Source organism: Oryctolagus cuniculus, chromosome 18 (genome assembly GCF_051225735.1).
Source record: "Oryctolagus cuniculus isolate XC-2025 breed Fujian yellow rabbit chromosome 18, ASM5122573v1, whole genome shotgun sequence".
In the NCBI taxonomy this organism is placed as follows: domain Eukaryota; kingdom Metazoa; phylum Chordata; class Mammalia; order Lagomorpha; family Leporidae; genus Oryctolagus; species Oryctolagus cuniculus.
In genome coordinates this window covers 63169850-63196173 of record NC_142884.1, presented here as the reverse complement: position 1 = coordinate 63196173, position 26324 = coordinate 63169850, and the positions used below count along the sequence as shown (strand labels likewise).

The following is a 26324-nucleotide window of genomic DNA, read 5'->3' as shown; positions in this document are numbered from 1 at the left end:
TCCAGACATCAAATAACCAACCATCTTATTTGAAAGCAGATGAAGAGGAAGTTTCCTTTAAAAGCCAATACATATTCTGCCATGGAAAAATGTCATCTGTACTGAGACTTGTACTCTCGCTTTCTGAATATGATCATCAAACATTAGTGTAAGGATTAAATCACTCAGCCAGCATGACACTGAATAGGAGTTGCGCAGTGGCCTGCCAAAATGGTCATAGTATTTAAGCTCCTCCCAGCAAGAGGAAGAATATGTTTTCCTACCCCTGGAGTCTGGGTTCGTCTTGTGACTTGCTTTCCCAACAGAACTCACACACACACAGAGCATATCAATCCTGAGCCTAACCCTCAAAGCTTCCATTCTCAAATTCTTGGAACTCTGTGCACACCATGGGAACAAACCCAGAACCAGCCTGCGGCTAGAGATTGAGAATACAAGTGGAGAAGGACTCCAATCATCCCAGCTGTGTGTGCTGGGATGTGACCATGACACACCTGTATAAACACTCTGACTGCAGGTGCACAAGCAACCCCAGACAAGGTTAGCTAAGCCTGGCCCACAAAAGAACCTCCCAAATGAGCCAAGTCAAAATTGTCAACATGCAATACTATGAGCAAATTAAATGAGCACTTTTGGAAAATAGTTTTGGGGTAGTTTGTTATTCAGAAATAGAAAACTGACACAGGTTCTATATCCTCATTAATAAATCATTGCTAGGCTTTAAGCCCCAGTTCAAATTCCCATTATGCTCCTAGGCTTCATCAGGAAACAGTGTAGATACTCTGTTGATCGAGTTCCTCTTGAAACTCATACCACTTTCTGTAACAAAATTTAAAACTTAGCGAACTAATGCCCTATATGATTTTCTAAGTTATATCAAAGTTTTCATGATTCACATACAAATGCCCTTAAGGCAGAGACCATGTTTTATACACTAAACAACAGTAGGTGTTCATAAATACTTGGTTAGGTTTGAAAGTAACTGTGTTTTAAGACCTTTAAACTTTTTATGTTCAACTTTTCTTATTTACAACACATAAATAATACTAACCTTTTTCTCCAAAAGTGAGGTTGAGTAATTTTTAAACCTTCACACTCCTTTACAAAAATAATAAATTTCATAATAAGAAAGGAGAAAAACAACTATATAAATTTTGCTACTTCTATATACTGCAAACATCATTAAAAAAAAAGATACAGTTAAAATAACAGCAATTGGGTGGCTGGTGCTGCAGCTCACTAGGCTAATCCTCCGCCTGCGGGGCCAGCACACCGGGTTCTAGCCCCGGTCAGGGCGCCGGATTCTGTCCTGGTTGCTCCTCTTCCAGTCCAGCTCTCTGCTGTGGCCCGGGAGTGCAGTGGAGGATGGCCCAAGTGCTTGGGCCCTGCACCCCATGGGAGACCAGGAAAAGCAGCGCGCCGGCCACAGCGGCCATTAGGGAGTGAACCAATGGAAAAAGAAGACCTTTCTCTCTGTCTCTCTCTCTCTCACTGTCCACTCTGCCTGTCAAAAAATAAGTAAATAAAATAACAGCAATTGGGATAAAAGGGGATGCATTTAGCAGAGAAAGGGGAGAGGGATGTTGCAGCGCAGTAGGTTAAACTACCACTTGAGATGTCCTCATTCCATATCAAAGTGCCCAGCATTGAGTCACGCCTCCTCTTCTGATCCACCTTCCTGATAATGCACACCCTGGGAGGCCACAGATGATGGCTCCAGTATGTGGGCCCCTGCCACACAGGTGGGAGACCTGGATGGAGTTTGGGCTTTGGTCAGCCCATTCTGGCAGAGATGGATTCAACCGAGGAGCCAGGGAAGGAATCAGGCCTTCAGGAAGGGATCTCCACTCTTACCCCAGCTCACAAGAGTGGAGCAGTTGGGGCGGCACACAGAGATGAACACACCGAGCCTCGAGTGCTCCTCTAACATGACCACCTCAGGGCAGAAAGCAGGAGCTCCTGAGCAATAATAAACTGTGCTGGGGGCTTCCCAGCACCACGGAGGACATCCTCCCAGAGTCCCGAATCCAGAACCCCGAGACGAGGTCCTGAAAGCTGCACTTGAAAAATCAATACAACTGGATCAGAGGAGAGTGCTGAGAGGCCACCTAAGATACCACACAAGACAGCAGTGATCATTCAGTCTCCCTGTGCCAAGTGCCACGGACTCTTGCGAACTGGGTTGTTTTTATTTTGAGGGGGAAAATGAGCTTATAGATGTTAAGAAAACATCTTTCCAGTCCTAGGCACTTTGGCAGCTGCAGGTTACAATGCAGACATGGCCAAGTCCAAGAACCACACCACACACAATCAGTACTGAAAATGGCACAGAAATGGCATCAAGAAACCACGATCACAAAGATTAGAGTCTCTTAAAGGGGTAGACCCCAAGTTCCTGAGGAGCATGTGTTTTGCCAAGAAGCACTACACAAAGGGCCTGAAGAAGATCCAGGCCAACAACGCCAAGGCTATGAGTGCACCTGCTGAAGCTATCAAGGCCTTTGTCAAGCCTAAGGAAGTTGAGCCCACATTCCCAAAGGGTGTCAGCCACAAGCTTGATCGATCTGCCTGCACTGCCCACCCCAAGCTTGAGAAGTGTGCTCATCCCCGCATTGCCAGGGGTCTTAGGCTGTCCCTGCGAAAGAACAAGGTGGATGCCAAAGACCGAGCCTCAAATCAAGGGCATGGACAAGGGTAACGCCCAGGCCCAAACCAAGCCCCAAGCCAAGACTCAGACCCAGGCCACACATGCAGCCCCAGTTGAGGCTCAGGCTCCTCCCAAAGGTGCCCAGCCCTCTGCATAGGCTCCCTAGTAACAGCCCTTGCCTGCCAATGCAGGGGGCAGAAGGACTGGTGTGAGGAGTGACCCCTGGGCTGTTGTCTGCATGGGGCTAGTGTTCTCCTGTGCTGTTTGTACAAAGAAACCTGAGACAGGGAAAAAATGTTAGGGAAATTAGCAAGAATCACATAGCTTTAATATAGCAAGCCCAAGGACGCCAAGCCAGTTCTGTTTAATTCTTAACAGCTACATATTAACTAACATGGTGTGCTCTCTCCTGCAACAGACCCTTAAAGGCTTTGGGGTTGGCAATACTTGACTCTATACTTACTGTATGGATTAATATAGCTAAGGATATAATGACTCATTTTTAAAAAAGGCATGGCTTAGCCATGGAGGCACAGAAAAAGGATTTCAGATAAGCACATGGTTATTATACCTGCTCAAATGCTTCCTGAGTAATAGGGACCCTGGTCAAAGGATCCCTTTTGTCTAAGTAGCGGGCTAAGCCATACATTGCATGGACAAAATCAAATTTCTCAGCCTGCTAGAATAAAGTCCAGTGCTTCGGATCTGGAGTCACCAAGGTATTGTCACCTCCAGAGGCCTCTTAAAAAACAAACAGCTCCTCCACTGGCCTCATGTGACCTTCTGCCCTAAATGTAATATCTATGGTCCTTTAGGTTTATTTCCACTATCTTTCACTATTCTAGCCTGAATTTGAATTCACACCATCTAAGCGACTGACAGACACATTGTTGCAGAATATAGATCACAAATCTATCAGAAAGCAAGGTCAGTTAGGTTCTCTGCAGAGATCCAGAGTCCGAAAGGGCAGAACTCAGGCAAATAGGGTGGGAGGAAGGAGGTGCGGGGTGGGAGGAAGGGTGCTGCCTCAATAAGACTTAGAAGGGAACTGGAACAATGCTGGTAGGAAACAGGAATGCAAACTTCATGGCCACACTTAACTATTTGATTTCTTTAGTGTCTATGTGAGGCATCATGAAGAATGAGTATCGTAGCTTTCAACCAAAAAGTCTGGACAGCAGGGAGGCAGAAGGAAGAAATGACTTTGTAATGACTACTGGAAATAATCAGAATTCTCTGGACATGGTCCCAATTGCTTAGGGAGCCACCACTGAAAGAAGTTGATCACAGTTTTGACTCTTAAGCGGAGTCACTGGGGAGCATGTGAACAAAACATCTCTCTCCTCTGTGTTTAAGAAGTTCACGGTCACTGTCATTCAAACATGGACTGCTCTGTACATTCACAAATGAAAGGAACAGGATGAGGACTGTCTAAATGCTCCACGCTGTGAAGTTGAAGGGAGCAGTGGGCTGAATAATGTCGCCCAAAGATATGCATGACCCAATCCCAGAACCTGCAAGCCTTACAGGGTAATGGGGACTTTGGAGAAGTGACAGGGGATCTTAAGAACAAGAACGTTGGATAAGAGAAGAAAAGGCTGAAGGGCTGTTTGGTCAGTGGAGGAACACAGGCAGACTCTATAAGCTAGAGAGTAAGAGGGAACAGATTTTCCCTTGGAACCTTGAAACAGAACACAGCTCTGCAGGCACTTTGAATCCCTAAAGATTCATGTTAGACTCCAGCATCCAGAACTGTAAGAAAAAGAGTGTGTTCTTTTAAGCCACTAAATGAGTAGTAATTTGTTGCAGCACCAAGAGAAACTAATAGATGGAGCATGGATTTCCTTCAACATCCTCAACACCCAAGCAAATATTCCATATTTTATCAGTCCCCTCAACATCCTCTAGAGGAGAAAGGAAATGGAGGAAGACAGAGGTTAGAGTAAGTCATCCAAGACTGAAGCAGCTAAACAGCAATGCAAGGAAGAAAACACCAAGTTTAATACTCGGAGGGGGCCATGGCTCACCCAGCTAGAAGGATGTGGCTCTCTGGAGCTGTGTTTGAGTGACAAGTTCAGGTGCAGCCCATGAGGAAGCCCAGGCATTTCCCTTTCATGATATCTGTGGATCACAGCAAAAGAACATGGTGGCTCACATTTGGAGCCCTCACTGCCCACAGAATACTGCCCATGTCACAAGGTCAGCATCAGACCAATGCCACTGCCAGGAATCCATCCCCCATCCCAGGGAAAAAGAGAGCCCATCAATGTCAGCCACAGAGACAGAGAGATGAAATTCTCTTCCCCTTCAACACAAAGATTGTCCCAATGTTTACGAGAGAAGACGGAGGACGCACAGTCAAGAAGGGTACATGTTTGCATCATTTACCTCCCCAAGCAGACCAACGATGAAGGGCTCCAGCAAGTGCCAAATGCCTCACATCATTCCCAGCACACACATGTACATGCTATCATGCATCACATCATCGCCTAAAACAAACACCTTTTCATTTAGGATTTTTCCCCCATTTTGATCATGTGAAACTGGCAAATGTAACATGCAGCAGGAGATGAAGGCAACAAGGTAGACAATCTCCAGCTAAGAAATCTGAAAAAAAAAAAAAAAAAGAAAGAAAGAAATATAGAGGGAATAGGGGAAAGAAATCAACCTTTGATGAAATAATTGCTTCTGCTGTTATTTTTTGCTATTGCTTCAGAAATGTGCGCTCGCTCTCTCCCTTTCTTGTCCCTATCGCGGGGTGTCCTGCTGTCGCACAGATGAAAGGTCCAGTCTCTTTAAAATTTCATGCAGAGCTCTTCACAACACTGAAGCTTTAAAGGCCCATGGCAAATTCAACATATTGTTACACTTGATGGAAGAAGATAAAAAATTACATGCAAAATACACTGCAGACTCATTGTCTGGAAACACTATCAAATCACAACTTCCTGTATTCCGCTAACCAACGTGGGCATGGATATTCTGATTTCAGTATTTAGAAACACAAAAGGGTGCACATGGAGTGAGTAGTGTTGCAAAAACAGGAATGAAATTCAGATTTTATAAGACTAGATTAGAGTCCTAGGATGTGGGGATGGTTTAATTCATAGTTTTCTGGAATTGTTTTAGATAAGTGAAGCTTTTTTTTTTTAAGACACCAAAAGATACAGGGAGGGGAAAAAAGATTTTATCAAACTTATATATATCAGAGGATTATTTACCCTGAAGGCATTTTTTTATTTTTGTATTGCAAAAGAAAATATGAGAGTGGACAATATTTTTATTTTTATGTATAAAATTATTTTTGAAAATTTAAGAGATCGAACTAAAGACTCCGAGGGCATGGTGACCCGACACACAAATTGGTCAGCATTACCTTGAAGTTTAGCTGTAAAGAAGTGAGCTTTATTTTCAAGTTTATTTTACGTTCAGAAATGAGATAGCATTAACTACATGTCTACATGTTAGTTAATGCCATGACTATGCTGGTCAAAGCATCTGTGGAGTAAATTTTAGTTTTTGGCTTTACAGCAGCTGTTTTAATATGGCACCACTTAGCCAGAATTATACATGAGCATTCGTTCATCCTCCTCTTTCAAACATTTATTCAACATCTGCTACAGGCGAGGGAGTGTACGGGTGTTAGGGATGAAGAAATGGAAAGAAGAGGTGGCTCTCTCCTGGGAGGTTCCTACAGTCCTGCACCACATACCCACATTTCAGTCAACAATGGGCAGGGCTCATGAGGGTGGTCCTGTAAGGTGACAGTGGAGCTGAAAATTCGTACCAGCTCACAATGTCACAGCCTTCTCCACATCAAACACACCACTCACACTTGCGATGATGCTGGTGTAAACCAACCTACTGATCTGCAAGCATACAAAAGTACAGAACATGATAATACGTTGTATGGGTATATGTGTTTATATACTCTTATCCTTATTTTATTATCTATCTACTTACTAGAAAAACATTTACTATACACTAGCATGCTGTTTTACAGAGAGAGCAGCCTCAACCACCTCATGTTTACTGCACGCCTTCACTGCCTCATCATTTAGTCTCGTGTTGCTTCATTTAGTCTTGTGTTGTCTTGCTCGTGGTGGTCCCATGAGTGAACACAGACCATACCAGACAGCCCAGATGTACAGAAGGCTGCAGCTTTTCAGTTGGCTTCGGCACACTCTGTGATGCTCACACAACAGAATCACCTAACGACACATTTCTCAGTGTGTCCTCAGCATTAAGCAGCACATGACTGTAACAGGAGTTGAACTCAGGCAAGAGATTGGTCTGGGACATGACAGTGGAACAGAGTGTGTGGTTCATTCTTTTTGGAATAAAACAATCCAGGTGTCAGCCCTTGCCCAGGGCAGGGGCAGGCACTGTGGCACAGTGGGCTAAGCCACCACTTGGGCCACCCACATCCCTAACAGAGGGCCAATTTGAGTCCCAGCTACTTGACTTCTGATCCAGCTTCCTGGGGATGGCTCAACTGTTTGGGTCCCCTCTACCCCAATGGGAGGCCCAGATGGAGGTCCAGCTTCTTGAGTTTGGTTGCTGTGCTCATTAGGGAATAAACCCTAATGGATGGTGGGTGGGTGTCTGCTCGCTCACTCGCTCGCTTGCTCGATCTCTCTCTCTCTCTCTCTCTCTCTCTTCTGCTTTTCAAGTAGATGCAAATAAAAGAACAAGCTTTTGGAAAGAGCAACAGCAGTGACAAATGAGAGTACGTGGGCACTTTTAGGCTTCTTTTGGGATATGAAGCTGATGGGTCTTACTAGTGGATTGGCTGTGCAGGGTGAGCAAACAAAATGAAGTCAACTCCTAGGTTTTGGCTCTAGGGACTGGGTGGGCAAAGCAACTGAGAAGGGGAAGACTCCAGGGCAGGGGTACGGTAGGGGAGGGGAATCAAAAATTTTATCTTGGCCATGTTAGGACTGAGACTTCTCTTAAACACCCAAGTGGAAACGTCATGCAGGCACTTGGTTATATGAGACTGGAACTCAGAGGAGAGGTGAGAAGCCTCCGTGTGGAAATGAGAAGTCATGGGGTGAAGGAGGTCAGTGCCAGGAGGGAGGTCCCTGAGTCTCCCCTCACTTAGAGGCCAAGCAGGAAAGGAAACTAGGATCGAGAAAAGAAACCAAGAAGCCACAGTCACAGAGGAGAAGGAAACCAGTAGAGAGTGTGATGTTCCCAAAGCCAGGGCGACTAGGAGTGGGAGTGGTCAGCTGGGGTAAAGCACTTGGAAAGTCCAGGATGAACTCACAGGAGGAGCCATTAGGTTGGAAATTACGAACTTTGGTGACCTTTAAGAGTTTCAGCGGAGTGGAGAGGACAGAAAGGGGAGGGCTGTGTTGGGGAGTGAGACAGAGAGAAACCACTGGTATCAGAAAGCCTCAGGACTTAAAGTTCTTTGTGCAAGGAAACAGCGAGGGAGCTGCACTGTGCAAAGGGAATGTGAGGTTGAGGAGTGAGTGCCAGAGCCTGTGTTTGTGTGCAGATGCCAGGAATTCTGTGGACAGGCAGAACCTGAGAACAAGAAAAGCCTTTAAGAAACCCATAGTGGTCAGCAATGTGGCACAGTGGGTTAAGCCACCACCTACAACACAGGCATCCCATACGAGTACAAATTTGAGTCCTAACTCTTCCACTTTTAATCCAGCTCCCTGCTAATGCACCTGGGAAAGCAGCAAAAGATGCCTCAAGTACTTAGACCGCTAAGTCCACATGGGAGACTCCAGATGGAGCTCCAGGCTCCCGGCTTCAGCCTGGCCCAGCCCTGGCCATTGTGGACACTTGGAGAGTGAACCAGTACACGGAAGATCTCTCTTTCTCTTTCCCTCTGTGTAACTCTGCCTTTCAAATAAATAAATGAGTCTTAAAAAAACATCTGGCTAGGGCTCAGGGGGGGCTGTGTCTCCAGGGATCAGAGGATTCAAGCCTACCCACTTCACGTGTCTGGGCCTGGGTTCTGGCTGTTGGCTCCTTCTCCGGCAGGGCAGCCTGCACCTTGTTACACATCAGACAGGTCTCCCCTTGATGGAAACAGAAGCTGTAGGACCTTGCGTTAGTCACAAAGTCTGACCAGACCTAAGAGGGTAGAGAAAGGGGTTCCACGTCTTGATGGGAGGAGCCGCAGTATCACATCACCCAGAGGTGTGCAGCTGGGGGGAGGCTTCTCCAGACTCCTACTAAATTAGACTACCAAAGCCCCAACTTAAATTGCACAAGCTTTTGTTAACACCATAATTATCTTGTCCAAATGTAAATGGTTCTTCTCAAACTGTTTGAAAACAATTCATTTTCTTAATTTCATAGACACTTACAATTTTATGATGCTATTAATTTGCTCAATAGACTGTTAACACTACAGAAGTACAATTCAATCTCTCCTGCTGAGTTCATCTCTGAGACCCAGATTTCTACCTCTGTCTCTCAGTCACCTAAGGGATAACAGATGAGGCTTCAGAAGAGTCCCTGCCAACCTCACAAATGCAGAGTGGTGCTGGGGTGGGACGCCTTCCCCCTTCAAGTCCTGCCCTCTGGCGAAGGCAGCGGGAGCACCTACAACCTCTCCCCGGTTCAATAGCTTTCCCAAGTTTGTTACCTGCTCACCCTGTCGACACAAGTCGTCAGGCCTACAGTGCAGGATCTTGAGTAGGAAAAGGAACACAGAATCAAGACTTCTCCAATAACAATGACAGGGAGACAGGATCCACCATTCCAGCTCTTGTCCCCGTTACCGCAGATTCTGAAGCAGTGCAGTCCAAAATCGCCTGAGTTGTATCATGCATATGTATGAGACTTACTAAATCAATACACACACAGAATGGCACTGAACACATGATCCTCACCACAGATAATGCCATTCACGTCAGCCTCCAAAATCAAAAGGGAAGGCATTTGGCACAGTGGTTAATACTGCTGGAGGCAACCACACCTCATTACTGGAGTGCCTGGGTGCAAGTCCTAACTCCACTCCTAATTCCAGCTTCCTGCTAGTGTATACTCTGGGAAGCAGCTATACTGGCTCCAGTGATTGAGTCCCTGTCACCCATGTGGGAGACGTTGATTGAGATCCCAGCTCCTGGCTTCAGCCTGGCCCAGTCCCAATATAATGAAGGTGCAACTGCAATAAATATAATAAATATAATAGATGCTGATTTTTATTCAACAACTATGAAGATGCAGACACAGAGCTAAAGGCTTTACCATTTTGACAGGCCAAGAGCATGAGTTCTCACTCACTGATTCACTGCCAAAACATCTATAACAGCCGGGCTGGGCCAAGCCTAAACCTGGAACCAAGATCTCAATCCAAGTCTCCCTCATGATGGCAGGGACTGAAAGACCGAAGCGTAAGGGCTGCTTCTGCCTGATGAGCGCACAACCCAGGGAGTGTGCCTAGGCAATCTGTGATCTCCCCATTTTAAAGATGAAGACACTGAACCCTGAACCAACAGCTCCCTTGTTCATGGTCCCATAGCTGCTCAGGAGCCAAGCTGAGACCTGAAGCCAAAAAGTCCTCAAATCTGGATTTTAATTTCTCTACTCCACTGCCCAGAAGTATCAAAGTTTATCAAAACTTGCCATTAATGAATGAAAACTTTAAAGAACAACAATTCTTAAAATGCCCAGACTTCCCTAAAAAGAAGCCCTTTGAGAAAGCAAGACCATTTGTGTTGCTTCCGATCCTGGAACTTGTTAAACAACATTACTATGCTTTTCCAGCTCAGACACTGGGCAGTGCTAACTTTCGGGATTCTCCTTGAAATATCCTCTGGGGTCCTTTTCTGCCTAATTTTCCCCAGACCTTTCTTTGTTCTTTTTTAGTAAAACATTAACAGCTCTGCCTCATAGGGCGCTAACAACAGAAAGACATCCTGTAACTGATGTAGTCTGCAAACGTAATCACATGCAAATACTTGTATAAAATTATAATTTGTGGGCAGGAGGGACTAAATGGGTGTTATTTATTCAAAAGTCTCTTTTAAGTCCATCAGATGATAAAGAATACACACCAAAACATCACAGAGATAGAAAGAACCCTCGAGTCACTTCACAAGGAGAAAATAAAATCTCTCCAGGAAAGAAATCCAGGTTTATTTTATCTTAAATCAGACCAAGGGAATTTAGGCTACCTTTTTTTAATCTACTTGTGCATAATGATCTCTCCGATTAATCATACTGTTTAATAGAATATTATTATTAATTAGACATGTCAGTGCTTCAGGCAGAAAATTGCTGGGAAGTAAAAAGGTCTGTATTCCAAAGGCTCCTAAGAGAAAGATTTCCACTTCTATCACCACACATCCCTTTCAGTTCCAATTCTCAGTGGGAATATCACACATTCAGTCCTTGCAACTCTGATGTTTAGAAGCGTTTCCCATTTAAGAGACAGTGGAACTCATGTTTGCCTTGTACAGTATTTTCTGTTATTTGAAAGCCAATTACATTTTCTGAGGGCATATGAGCTCTGAAGGAAGCCTTCCAGAGTCGCCCAGGTTTTATCATCTCTCACAAGGAGGCTTGCACAAGACTGAGGCAGGCCAAAGAACAACAGGGTCATCATTTCCATGTGTCAGGCTTGGGACTGGGTCTCATTTTCTTCTCCACTCCCCTACCTTTAGCTTCCTCACTCCAAGTATCTAAGCCAATAGCCAAGTCCCTGCCTTAGCAATAAAAACAGAGGCCAGCAGAATCAGACTCTGAATTTCTGGCACACCTACATGGAGAATTCATATCTTCACTGGTGTCCTGTACCTTATCTGCCCCCTCCTCTCAGGAACCTCCCTGGGTCAATCATCCCTCTCACCCCTCAGCTTAGGTGGTAAGTATGTGACCATTAGTAAAATGCATGCAACACATTAACCAAAACCACCACCTCTGCACTCTCACCTTCCCTCCATGGCTAAGCTTCTGAAATTACCGGTGAGACCAAGAGTCCTGTTAAGACCATGTGTGGGCCGGCACCGCGGCTCACTAGGCTAATCCTCCACCTTGCGGCGCCGGCACTCTGGGTTCTAGTCCCGGTCGGGGTGCCAGATTCTGTCCCGGTTGCCCCTCTTCCAGGCCAGCTCTCTGCTGTGGCCCGGGAGTGCAGTGGAGGATGGCCCAAGTAGTGGGCCCTGCACCCCATGGGAGACCAGGAGAAGCACTTGGCTCCTGCCATCGGATCAGCACGGTGCGCTGGCTGCGGTGGCCATTGGAGGGTGAACCAATGGCAAAGGAAGACCTTTCTGTCTCTCTCTCTCTCTCTCTCACTGTCCACTCTGCCTGTCAAAAAATAAATAAATAAATAAAGACCATGTGTGAAGACCCTGCAACGGGAAAGAGCTCAACCCTTTGAGAAACACAGAGACTTGGGTGGCTGAAAAGTGGCAGGCACAGGAAGGGCCGCAGGATGCTGGTCTTGGGAACCATGAAGGATTTCAACCCACCCCACGATGTGACTTGAAGATTAAATAAAGATGTGTACATTAAATGCATCATGCAGATAATAAAAGGTAGCTAAGATCATTCTAAAAGCTATGGCCCCAACTCTTTTTTTTTTTTTAAGATTTATTTATTTAAAATCCGAAGTTACACACAGAGAGGAGGGAGAGGGGGAGGGGAAGGGGGAGAGGGAGGAGGAGGGGGAGGGGGAGGAGGAGGGGGAGGGGGAGGGGGAAGAAGCCTTCCATCTGCTGCTTCACTCCCCCAAATTGGCCGCAATGGCTGGAGCTGCATTGATCCAAAGCCAGGAGCTAGGAGCTTCGTCTGGGCCTCTCATGTGGGTGCAGGGGCCCAAGGATTTGGGCCATCTTCTATTGCTTTTCCAGGCCATAGTAGAGAGCTGGAATGGAAGTGGAGCAGCCAGGACTTGAACCAGCGCCCATATGGGATGCTGGCACTGCAGGCAACGGCTTTACCTGCTACACCACAACACCACACCCAACCCCAACTCTCTTCTAACTTCACCAGGGCACCCTCCAAAGCTGCAGAAGGGAGAAGAATCCTTGTGCTGCTTGGTTTGAAGTCCAACTGAGGATGCAGGAAAAAGATTTGATCTCTCAATATATAGAGAGGACTCACTCAGCAGTGTTGCAAATAGCATTGGATGGACTCACAGAAGCCATAGTCAGCACTATCAAAGTACGAAAACACCAGAAAAACTAAAGCTTGCTCAGAAGCTCCTATCCTGACAGGTAAAGGCTGGGTAAGAGACGTGACACACTGGGCTGGAATCTGTCAATGAACGATGACTCCGTCTCACAGGACAATTACATTCAAAAAGTCATTCTAGACCATAAAAGGAAATGCTGACAAGAACACATCTGGAAGAGACGATGAGGTCTGAGCATGCCCTGTAGATTATACAGTGATAACGTGTCTAAGCTGGGCTTCATAGATTTGGTGTGATTGTGTCAAAGGACACTCTTGCTCTTAGAAAATGTACACAGGATGATGAAGGGACCAAAAAGCCTCAATGAGGCAGCCTATTCTGAAAAGATCTGAAAATTACTGACAAATGTGGATACACAGAGAAAGCAGAAGTACAAGTGTTAAATCAGTGTATCTGAGTAAAGGGTATAAGGCGATTTTCTGTGCTGTTTTTGCCACATCAGGGGTTCAAAGGCAAGACCCTGAGCTTTTCTCTGAGCTCCAACATTGCCTCTTTCCATCCAGACCACTCTGCAGTGCCACCTGCTGGCATCTTCCCCTAGCGGAACTGATAGTCTGTTTTCCTGGGTTTGGCGTGGCAGCACAGACACACTTGGGATGCCCACCCAAGGCTGGAGCCTTGGCTTCCACTCCCAACTGTGGCTTCCTGCTAATTCACACCCTGAAAGGTAGCTTGTGATAGCTCAAAGATGGGGACCCTGCCAGTCACATGGGAGACCATGGGAGACCTGGAGTAAGTCACTAGCTTCTGGTTTAGGCCTGACCCAACCCCAGACATTGCAGGCATTTGTGGAATCAATCAGCAGATAGGACATCTATGTCTCTGCTTCTAAAATAAAAATGAAAATTTTAAAATCCATCTCGCATGTACTATCCATTTTCACAGTAAGTAAGACATGTAAGCCACAATGATTGCACCAAAGTCAAGCACAGAATTGTAGAGTAAGTCTGTGGGTGCTCTCTCCTCATTCTGCATCCTGCAATACTGCAATCAATATTGAATTCCTATATAAAATGAGTGATAAATACAGTCCAAACTGTGGATGGAAATTGTCTACTGGGTTCAACAATTATCAATGACCTAGGAAGAATTTAAAGTAGAAAAATCATAAGAACGTAAAAGAACAAATCCAGTTGTCCCATAAAAGCATCCAAATCTCCCTCAAAGAAATCAGGTCTGCAAAGTTTTCCATTGCTAAGGTGGTTACACAGTCCCAAAAAGGCCCTGAACTGTGAGAGAAGGCAAAGCAAGAAGACACCCACTCTTTGGCTCACGTGGGTCTCTCTAGCCGGCTGGCTCCTCTTCTGATGACCACATAAAGACCAAGATTTTTTTTTAATGTATTTATTTATTTTTAAAGGCAGACAGACAGACAGACATGTTCTACCTGCTGGTTCTCTTCCCAGATATCCCCAACAGCTCAGGCTGAGCCAGGTAGAAGCCAGGAACTCATTCTAAGTCTCTCATATGGGTAGCAGGGACCCAAGACCTTGAGCCGTCGTCACCTGTTGTCTCCCAGGGTGCACAATAGCAAGAAACTAGAATGGGAAGCAGAGCTGTGGCTTTATCCCAGGCACTCTGATATGAGATGTAGGTTACCCAAGCAGCACTTTAACCACTACATCAAATGCCCATCCCAGTACATATTTTCCTCTAAGGTCTTATATTTTTTTCTAAGCTTACAAATTTCAGACGCAAAGAAAAAACTAGGAAATTTTTAAAACCTGGTTGTTAAATTTTAGGGTCTTTGATTTCCTTGAAAGAAATTTCAAAAAAATACACCCTTGCTTGTTGTTTTAAGTGTACTATTAATGTTGCTAGAAGAGCATTTATCTTCTAAGTACTCTAGATGCTTCCAGAAAAACAGCCTTAAAACCTCCTAGAAACTTTTAAGTAACTTGAAATTTTCAGGGCCTGTCTTCTTGTCTCTAACTTAAATGTCCAATTTTATGTAAGTATACTGAACATTTTTCTCATGAGCAAATATACAGCCTAAACAATCCTAGAAAGCAAATAAAAATTCTCTTCCCCTAAAACTAAGGCCCCAAAACAGCAGATCAGTATTCTTCAAATACTAATTTTTCTTTCAGAAAGAACAAATTGTGGAAGTTTTTTATTGAAAAAGAAAATTTTTCACTATATTTTTGATTGGCCAAAAACAGTTAGAATGAAATTTTCTTGGTGCTTTAACATTATAATTTATCAGTCTAAAAATGCACCCTTGCATATGAAGTCTATATTTTACAAGATCATGTTTCTTAAATTGTGCACAAAAGAGACACACACATGCCCTAAGATTATGAAACTTTGTAAATCTACTCATATGTATTGTCTTTTTCTTTCTTTAATAAAATTTCCTGGTTTTATATTCATTCTATACCTGATCACAAGGTAACTTAAAACACATTTACTTTAATAACTTTTACACATTCATAAATATTTTTAAACCCCATAAATGCTTAACATTAGTATAGTATATCAAAGTCCCGTTCTTTTCTCTGTAAATAAATCAATTCTAATCTAAAGACTTGGGGCATGTGGGGAAGGGCAGAGAGAACACCACAAATCCTTCTGGCCAGTGAATCAAACGACATTCCCAGACATTAACTTTTCTTTCCAAATATGAAAAACATATTAAATCTGTATCTTACAGTAAGATGTTTTCCTCGTGTTTCCTTTGGGGAGAGTCTGCTGGACGCATTCCTCTGCACATTGTGCCGTGGAATTCTTGGTCAACTTTGTCATTTTTCCCCCTGCAAAGGGCAGTCTGTTGGATGAAGGCCAACATGGCTGTGATATCACTCATTCAACCAAGACTAACCGGGTTAAGTTCAAGCAAAAGTGAGTTCCAATGTGAAAGAATGAAAACGTATAAATTATACATGGACAGATACACACACACACACACACACACAGCCCATTGCATTACTTCTAAAGAAAAACATAAGATTCTCATTGTCTGTGTTTTGAAAAGAAGACAGCCTATGAAGGAAGACATAAGGCACTCACAGGATGCAAATGACCTTTACAACTGGTCAGTCTTCTATGGCCCGAAATTCTTCTTCCTCAAACCCAAGTGGCCATCTGTGTCTGTAATTAGGAGTGAAAGAATAAGAGATTTTTCAAGAAAACTTTTCCTAACTGTCATAGTACTTTAAGAAGCGAGTGCCAAAGGACTTGCATGCTCCCGGCCAGCCACATGGCAACCAAGAGCGTATGTGAGCGGCCATGTTGCTTGTGTTTGGGGAATGCTAACAACATCAGCTACACTCCTATCTTCCCAGCTCAGAAGTCCTGTGTCACTCTGATGATATCTTCCTCACAGTTTTTGTTGCCAGGCCTGTCAGCGACTGCCCATACTACGTCAACTGAAGCTGCCAATCAAACAACCGCTTTGAATCAGTGTCTTGCTTCCTTTAAGCAGCACTACTTCAAGAGGACACCACCACTGAAAAACACGGCTCTGAAGCAATCATTTGGTTCCGTGCGCACATTTTAATTTCATGCCCTACAGGGGGGGATCACAAATAGCCTTAAACAAAAATTGAGTCTTTAATGCTTTATGTCTTACACAATTCATCTTTCACGTAGTCTATTAGCTCTTAAAAAAAAAATAGAAAAGAAAGAAACAGGGACGGTGCTGTAGTGCCCCAGCCTGCAGAGCCGGCATCTCCTGTGGGCACCAGTTCAAGTCCCAGCTGCTCTACTTTTGATCCAGCTCCCCGCTAATGTGCCTGGGAAAACAGCAGAAGATGGCCCAAGTCCTTGGGTCCTTGCACACACATGGAAGACCCAGAAGAAGCTCCTGGCTCCTGGCTTTGGATCAGCTCAGCTCCGGCCATTTGGGGAGTGAAACAGGGGATAGAAGACCTCCCTATCTCTGCCTCTCTTTCTCTCTCTCTCTCTCATGTGTGTGTGTCTTTACCTCTCTCTATAACTCTTCCAAATAAATAAAATAAATCTGAAAGAGAGAGAGAGAGAATAGAGAAGAAGAGAGAAGAGAAGAGAGAAGAGATGAGAGAAGCGAAGAAGGAAGAACATTTAGTCAGTACTGGGTATTCAAGGAACATTCAACTCCTAAATCTGAATCTCACAAATATTTCACCCACTACATTCTTATAAACAAAAACTAAATCTGTCCAAGTTCCTCTTCTCCTACTCACCTACCTTGTTTTGACCCCTACACAGTCAGACCCCCACACATTAATCCAACCATGTTGTGATCGCCAGAAAAGTATTCAGCTTCTGCTATCACAGATTCCAATGGGTTTTGCAGTGCGGACTATAACTTAAATTTCATAGAACAAAAAACAAAAAAGGACAAAAGAGGTATGGGGGTGGGAGGCAAGGGGAGGCAGGGAAGGAAAAAGCAGCGTGAGCGGGAGAATGCGTGAACGTGTCAGACGAGAAGGCCTCGCATCTGGGATGTGACACGGGCATGCCTGCCTGTCATCGCTGCCGGGAACACCTAGGGCAACGCTCACCTCCGCCTTTCCACCTTGGGTGTATTCAGGGGCTGAAATCTTAGGCTGGAGGACCAGCTGCCTTGGTCACCCACAGCAGCGTTGCGGCAACACTAAGCCCAGCAACGCACAGCTCTGGCAAGAACCCAGAGCAATGAGGGGCAATGGGCTACTGCCCAGCAGAACCACAGGAACTTCCAACTTCGCTTACGGTGCTCCTTCCAGAGGGGAAACATGTTTATATTGTAAAAAGTGCACAAGGAAAGCACTTCTTCCAGAGGCTTTTTTTTTTTTTTTTTTTGAAAAATTGTATTTACAGCCCAGACTTTCCTGCCCTCTTGTGGAGAAAACACAGAGCTCTCTCTTCCATCTGAATAGGGTGCCTTTTTCCACCGTATTTACTGGATCCCCTGACGTTCACAGAACTTTAGTAGCTGTTAATACAATAAACGAAATATAAAATCTCAATAACAAAGTAGGTTAAGTCAGGCGTTCTACAACAATAAACCATCCCATGTGGGACAAGGGAAAATCATAACAACTAGTTTTTAATAACACTGAGATATATGAATAAATATACTTTAAGTAACTAGGAAAAGAGAGTAAGAGAAAGAGTGAGAAGGGTTTTTAAAGTGACTGCCAGAAATCCCATGTCGTGTGTCCATCTTTTCACTCACAGAAGGGATCAGCATCTCCCTGCACGTGGACTGTTACTACGCACCACACTGGGCAGAATCCGCCTGAGACAGAGCACACACAGGTCCCAGCATTTCTGGTGAAACCAGAGGATTCCCAGGTTGCTTTTTTAAACAAAGCTTGCGGAAGTTGGTTTGAATCGAACGAGGGGGCACAGGCTGCGAGGCCGGGGCTGTGCACACCATCCTTAACTCCAATCCACGGCCAACTCACGCCATGGTGTAGGCACCAATCTGTCTTGGCCACCATAAAATTGTGCTATTTTTTCATTGTATTTATCATGTGCTCTGAAATTATCATGTTAAAGGTGCTACAGTAGAATTCAGGATTCTTCTTTTTTTTTTTTTTCAGAGTTTTATAAATGGGGGGAGGGAGAGCAAAAGAAAACATTATTATCATATAGACAAAATTATCATGGAAATGTCTTACAACTTCCAAAAGCCACCATGATCTATTGTAGACAAAGGCTCCTGGATGTTCCCTGAGCTTCCCAAGAACAATGCTGAGTGCCAAGGCAAAAGAAAGAAGAGAAAGGAGAGAAAGAAAAGAAGGGGAGAGGAAGGGAGGGGAGGGGAGGGGAGGGGAGGGGAGAGAGAAAGAAAGAAACACAATCATGATCCCCATCTTCCATCACTGGCTACTGCTCCCTGGAACTGACTGACCGTGTGCAAGGGCTCAGTCCACTTGGGGAGACCAGGCAAAGGCAACAACTGAACAGCATATCCCAAATAGGCAACACAGACCCAGTAACAATAAATGGGCAGGAGAGGAGAGGCTGGAGCATCAGGGATTTCCTGAGGAGGAAGGGTGCAGTGAAAGAAAGGCCTGAAGAAAGAGGTGGAAAGGAAAAAGCCTGCCCCCGGCAGCACCAACTCCCGGGGATGCAGATGGAACAATCAGGCTCCCTGAACATCAAGGATGCCTTCTGCCAAAGAAGGCCAGAGACGCTGCACAGGTAGCACGGGACCAGGTTAGCAAGAACACAGATGACAAAGCCAGACTCTGCATTTCATCAGCGGGAAGCCTCCAGTGACATTGGGTGAGGAGTACTGAGAATGCTTCTGCAGACCCATCTGCAGAGAGGGTTTCCAGTGCCTGGGGGTGAGGGTGCATGGCGGGAGACTGTCCTGGGAGTCGTTGCAGTCATTCGGGCTGAGCTGGCGGGGAGGCACGGAATCCATGAGCTGCTGCCGGAGATGCACTAAGCGCCATGACTGGCTGACGGTAAGAAAGAGAAGAAAAAGTGCGCGAGGGCCAAATCCTGTGGGGAAAGGAGGATATGACATTGACAGAATCAAGGAGCTGGATGAAGAGAACACGCGCACGCTTTAAGTTCCCTGCCATCTTTCAGGTCAGACTTACATGCTTCTGTGTAACAGCTGTAACTGTGCCTCCAGCATGCCTGTTTTGAGTAAACTTGAAGTCTTATCATAGCTTTTTTTTAAGAAATAAAGCTTTTCAAACCACCATTGAAAATTTTATTTATTTTCCTTTCATTTGAAAGGCAGGGACTCAGAGAGAGCAAGACACAGACGGAGAGAGATCTTCCATACACTCGTTCACTCCCCAAATCCCCACAACAGCCAGGGCTGGGTAGGGCAGAAATCAGGAGCCAGGAACTCAATCCAGGTCTCCCATGTGGGTGGCAGGGACCCAACTACTTAAGCCACCACCTGCTGTCTCTCACAGTGCACATTAGTGGGAAGCTGATCAGCAACAGAGAACCTGGGACTAGAACCCTCACATCCCAAGTGGTGGCTTAACCACTGTGCCAAACATCCAGCTCTCAAATCATCATTTAAGAAAGACTCAGCAAAGTTATAGCCTTCTATTTACCATTTATCTTAAGTAAATATCAACAAGATGACCTCAATAATATGCCAGCCATCACCCATTGAATACATGAATTATTAGACTGTACCCCACAAATATGCATAAATTAAAAATAATGAAAACAATAGGCAAATACTCCATTAATACATCCTCATTTAAGCATTTATTAAAAACTTAATGTATACCTGGCACTGTACTAATTAGTACAAGGTATATTCAGAAAAATAAAATAGGGGTGGGCATTTAGCACAGCAGTTCAGACACTGCTTGGGACACCCACATCCCACATCATAGTGCCTGGGTTTCTGTCCTGGCTCTGTTGCTGATTCCAACTTCATACTAATGCACACCCTGGGAGGCAGCAGGTAATGGCTCAAGTATTTGAGTTCCTGCCACCCAAGTAGGGAGACCTGGATTGAGTTCCAGGCTCTGGCTTAAGGCTTGCCCAACAATGGCTACTGAGGGCAGCTGGGCAGTGAATCAGAAGATGAAGGATCCATTTCTTTTTTTTTTTTTTTTTTTTTTTTTTTTTTTTTTTTTTGGACAGGCAGAGTTAGACAGTGAGAGAGAGAGACAGAGAGAAAGGTCTTCCTTTGCTGTTGGTTCACCCCCCAAGTGGCTGCTGCCGCCGGCGCACTGCGGCCAGTGTACCGCGCTGATCCAAAGCCAGGAGCCAGGTGCTTCTCCTGGTCCCTCATGCGGGCGCAGGGCCCAAGCACTTGGGCCATCCTCCACTGCACTCCCTGGCCACAGCAGAGAGCTGGCCTGGAAGAGGGGCAACCGGGACAGAATCTGGCGCCCCCACCAGGACTAGAATCCAGGGTGCCGCGCTCCAGGCGGAGGATTAGCCTAGTGAGCCGCGGTGCCGGCCAGGGTCCATTTCTTTCTCACTTTCTCTCTCTCCCCTCTCTCCCTCTCTTTCTCTGCCCTTCAAATAAATTTTCAAAATAAAATATTTAAATAATTTAATCAGATTCAACAAACCTCACTCCCGATCCCAATTTTTACTAAGAGAAATAAAACAGGTATATAAACTTCTATTAATAAGGCAGAATGTGGACAATGATGTCTTAGAGGGAGGCTGAAACATGTATATAGAAAATCAGAGGAAAGAAGTCACTTCAGCTAGAAATCAGAGGCAGTAGAGTACATTCTGGACGTTGAAAACCAGGCAGCACGGATGTTGAAGGTCTCTCCCAAACCTTATACTCCAAGAATCTCTGCCGATACAGGGAAAGCACATCAAGGTGGAGAAAGAAGCTTTTTTTTTTTTTTTAAGATAAATAGACAGCAAAGCAGGGGCTCTATTCAGGGGACAAAACGCTGTGGGTGAATCATCAAAGATGAAACTGGAAAGAAAGGCAATGGTATCATTGCAACGGACTTCGGCCAACAGCCACCTCACAATTCCACAGGCTAGGGCAGCCACTCGAGATTTCGAAGAGGATATGACCTGTGTGTAACTCCGCAAATTCAATGTACATTTAATCTGGCAATGATGTTCTTGGGACAGGGGGAAGATCCAACCATAATAGGAGATCCAGGGTAACAGAAACACACACACACACACACACTTTCTCTCTCTTTCTGCCTTTCAAATAAACAAAATAAATCTTCTTAAAATAAATAAAGAATAAAGTCATCACTATCAGAGTCTTAGGACAAAGGTGATACACAAATACACTGGATAATACTACTAGCTACATATCACAGACTCAGTCATCAGGATGAGTGAAGACAGACTTTCACTAGCACTTAAATAAGCAGGCATAGCAAGATACCTCCAGGCTGAGGACTTTCATTGGAATTCTCAATATCCATGCTGATGGTCCAACTTAAGCTGCCAAAATAAATGGATATAACCTTTTAGCAGAGTTCAAAATTGAGCCAGTGAGGTCAATTCATGTACATGTCCGTGAACTTTCATCAGTGACTACGACAATCTCAACTAGCATTCTATTATTATAATAGCAATTCTTCTTGGAGAATATTAGCAGTGTTTATTGGCCAGAAAATTATACTTGCATGCTATCTGGCATTCTTCTCTCCATCTAGGATTAAATCCCAAAGATGAAAGTAATCTTCTTATTCTTGGTTCTCCTATGCCCAAGGCCACCCATTCAATTCTTAATTATAACCTGAATCATACCATCACCGTCATTAGACTCATGGGATAGTATCACTGTACAAACTCGAAATTAATTTTTTAAATGTAAATGTGCTGAATTATATACAGGTAAAATCCTATCACAAAGAATTTAATTATAATAAAAATGTGGGAAAAGATTTGTGTCTCAAGAGAGGACTGCCCTGCCAGTGCAATGATTTCCACAGCTGGGGAATTATGACTAATCCTCAACATGAAATAATCGTTCCTTTTGAAGGGATTCTATTCCCTTCTAGTGAAGGGAGAGGAGGATTTTTTTTTTTTTTGCTCCTTTATTCTTCATCAAGAAATAATTACCCTTAAAAATACACTTCATTTGAGATTAAGGTAGAATTTTAGAACAGTTAAAATTTAAAATAGCAGTAAGTTACTAGGTTTTCTCTAAGAAATTTGCGAATATATATTTTGATAATTATCACTGGATTTGGGGAAGATATGGCACCATGAGGTGGAACCTCCCTTCTGGAGGATGATTTGACGGTGTATGGCTTAAGGGCTGTAATGTACATATGCACTCAGAGTAAGCAGCTCCATTTCTAGGAATTCATATTAAGAATAATAATATACACAACTTAGTTTGAAGGATGTACTCTGAAATGCCATTTACAACATAAAACTGAAACTTTCTAAATATCAAAAATGTTGAACTGTGGGGCTGGTGTTGTGGCTCATTGGGTTAAGGCACCGCTTACAATGCCAGCATCCCAGATTCAAGTGCCAGTTCAAGTCCCAGTTGCTCCACTTCCAATTCAGCTCCCTACTAACGTGCCTGGGAAGGCAGTGGAAGATTTTCCAAGTGCTTGGCCCCCTGCTGCCCGCATGGGAGACCTGAATGGATTTCTTGGGTCCTGGCTTCAGCTTGGTTCCAACCTACCATTTGGGGAATAATCCAGCTGATAGGGGATCTCTCTCCATCTGTGTGTGTGTGTGTGTATGTGTGTCTGTGTGTGTCTGCCTCTCCCACTCTCTATGTTGCTCTTTCAAATAAATAAATCTTTTCTAAAAATATTGAAATATGGGCCAGCACTGTGGCGTAGCAGGTAAAGCTGCCGCCTGAAGTGCCAGCATCCCATATGGGTGCCAGTTCAAGTCCCAGCTGCTCCACTTCTGATCCAGCTCTCTGCTATGGCCTGGGATAGCAGTGGAGGATGGCCCAAGTCCTTGGGTCCCTGCACCCCAGTGGGAGATCTGGAAGAAGCTCCTGGCTCCTGGCTTCAGATCAGCGCAGCTCCAGCCATTGCAGCCAACTGGGAAGTGAACCAGTGGATGGAAGACTTCTCTCTCTGCCTTTTTTTCTCTCTCTGTGTAACTCTGACTTTCAAATAAATAAATAAATCATTTTAAAAATAAACAAATTAAAATGTTGAAATATTTAACCAAATATTATATCCATATAACAGAATACTATACAACTTATATGGTATATACACTTAGATCCAATCAACTCTTCAAATATTTATTTATATTTCTTGTTGTCTTGCTAATTCTTGTAACCACTTAATAATCTATTTCAACTTGTTATTGATATTTCAAATGTCAATAAAATCATTAAAACTACTGAAATAGAATTGATTATACAACAGTAGTGTGACTTTGCTTTTGTAAAATATATGTATTCAAATGTTTAACAAAACAAAATACTCAATACAATGAAAAAATTTAAAATGATAGCAGTGGCTTTCCCTGATGGTAGGTTCAGAAGTATCTTTCATTTCTCATTTTTATTTTATTTCTAAATTGTCTTCATTGGACACTGTCTTCATTAAAAGGGAAAAAAAAAACAGATTTTTGAAAAACTGCCTTTCATCTGCCCTTTTAATGCCACTCATTTGGCCCACCCCTTCAGAAAAGCTCACCTGAACTCAGACTAACAACCAAGACACAAACACAAACCCAAAGGCATCACCGAGAAGCAAAATGCCTCGTGACTTCTCCACTGCCTCCCCTGATCCAGAGCACTGGTGATTAGCGTTTATGTATCTCCTCTACAGTTGTTACTTACAACCATGGCACTTTCACTGTGTGTGCTGCATAACTATCCCAAACACAACAAAAGCGGGGACTGCTCAGGCTTACTACGGCACACGTCGACCTTTGTTAGATTTGCTTGTCAACTCCGGACAGACACAAGGTCATCGGTGAACAGACTCAACGTCAACACCTTCACAAATGTTGCTGGTGGCACGTGGGAAAAGGCAAAAAAAACCAATGTGAGACCATGTGTTCTTCGAGCACTGGAACCCAGAAAGCTCATCCTAATGATGCCCCTGGTGGCAGGTAGCATTTAATTTTTCTCTGTGTCACTGGAGAAGAATTAGATGTAAAACTCAGGTAAGAGATTAATATTTCACACCCTGAGGCTAAATACTTCAACATGAATATTCATAAAGCCCTATCCTGAAAGAAATCTCATGCGAGCATAGATGTAAAATGCTGGAATCTTTTACACAGTTCAGAGACTGGACATGGCAGACAGAGAGGCAGGAATTCAGTTAATGAGCAGGCTGTGAATCGCAGGTCTCACCATGCAACTGTGGCAAAACACATTTCACACACACACCCCAAGCCTACAACCTTTTCCCAAAGCCCACTCCTGGCTTTCTTTTTCCTTTGCTCCTGTGGTGATTAAAATAAGTGCTGATCATCACCATGAACAGAACACCAGGGTTACTACGTGAGGCTCCAGATGCCTGGCCATGTATGTGTCCCATCCTGGGCTCCAAAGAGATTTGGGGAAAAGGGAGCTATGGTGTGAATCCTCTCCAAAATGCAGGCGTCTCTGATGTGCGAGTGCTGAGAGGTGGCGCCTTTAAGAGGTGATGAGGCCTTGAAGTCTCCTTCCTTATAAGTGGCAATAGAAGCCCTTCCTGAAGGGCCTTCCAGGAGTCTGCTCTCCTTCACCCTCCTGCTTCCTACCACGCAAGGACACAGCACTGAAGATGCCACATTGAAATGAGAGACCAATCCCTTCCAGACTCCAGCACCCTGGACTGCCAGCCTCTAGAATGTTAAGAATAAATTTCTGTTCTTTAGAAATTATCCAGTTTCAGGCATTCTGTTAAAACAGCTCAAAACAGACTGAGAGACAAGAAGGAAAGGAAATGTAGGCAGGACTATCTCGGGCCTGGTCTGCTTTGCTGCAGTGTTGGTCCCTGCACCCACGCCAGGACGACTGGAGAACACCCTCTACGGCACAAGTCTCCAGATGAACATCCACTTAACCTCCCTGTGAGAACACTGCTCTTGACACTGTAAGAAAAAGGAAAACTGGGGCAGGCATTGGGCCTAGTGATGAATCGCTTGGGAATCAGCACCCCCACACTGCAGTGCCAGCTCCACTCCTGAATCCAGCTTCCTACACTTGATCTTCGCCAAAAGGCTGAGAAGCGATAAATCCAGCTTCCTAATACACAACCTGGGAGGCGGAAGTTCCTTGGGTTCCTGCCACCCACACAGGAGACCTGGATTACGTTTCTGGGTCTTACTTCACTATAGTGAGCATTTTGAGGAGTAAAACAGGATGAGAGATCTCTCTCTCTCTATCTCTCTTTCTAAATAAAGTTAATCTGTTGAAAGAAAAAGGAAAACAAAAAAGAATCACTGAATGTTGGAGTCCCCCTCAAAACCTCCCTGCTGATCCTGAATCACCAGAATTCACCTGCAGATAGCCAATCACCAAGATGTTGGGATATGGGGCCTTTGTGAGGTGGGTTGCGTCTTGAGGACAGAGGTCTAATGAAAAGGAGTGGTCCTCAGACAGATGCGTCACTCATGTGCCCTGTGAGGACACAGCTGGAGACACCATCTGTGGACCAGAGAGCAGGCCGTCACCGCACACAGAATCTGCCAGCATCGTGGACTTCTCAGCCTCAGAAGTTTGAGTAATAAACATCCGTCACGTTGAAGGCACCCAGATGATGGGAGTTTGTTAGAGCAGCCCAACTATGACTGCTCAAAGAACCCTCAAGTCTGGTGGAGCAAAGTCTTACATTAAATAGACATAAGCCAAAGAGGTAGAAGGAAGAGAAGTAATGAGGGCAGAACTGAAGAGATTAAAAAACATAAAAATTAAAGCTAACAACACCTTGCCTGGCCAAACAACCACCAATGTGGCTTGGGCATCATGACGACACAGTAACAGTCAATAAACGTCATCAAGATATAAACAAGGGGCTGGGGCTCTGGCATAGTGGGTAAAGTTGCCATCTGCAGTGCCAGCATCCCATATGGGTGCTGCTCTGAGTCCCAGCTACTCCACTTCCAATTCAGCTCCCTGCTAATGGCCTGGGAAAGCACTGAAAGATAGTCCAAGTGCTTGGGCCCCTACACCCACGTGGGAAACCCAGAAGA

General features: G+C 44.5%; 1 long non-coding RNA gene and 1 pseudogene across 10 annotated transcripts in view; one reads left to right on the top strand and one right to left on the bottom strand.

Moving 5' to 3' along the window:
• The window catches only part of LOC149120999 (uncharacterized), a 127404-nt gene that overhangs the window by 89101 nt on the left and 11979 nt on the right, over window positions 1-26324 (bottom strand). For 5 of the 10 annotated variants that reach the window (XR_016225354.1, XR_016225359.1, XR_016225357.1 and 2 more), the window contains exons 2-3: window positions 15825-15905; window positions 15467-15568 (exon numbers count right to left, since the gene is read on the bottom strand). This is a non-coding gene — a long non-coding RNA (uncharacterized LOC149120999). Of the gene's footprint in view, window positions 1-8595; window positions 8741-12466; window positions 12486-14202; window positions 14354-15466; window positions 15583-15824; window positions 15906-26324 lie in introns of those variants that run through there. The other 5 variants (XR_016225362.1, XR_016225361.1, XR_016225355.1 and 2 more) reach the window with 4 other exon arrangements.
• Window positions 2279-2804, top strand: LOC149121000 (large ribosomal subunit protein eL29 pseudogene; annotated as a pseudogene).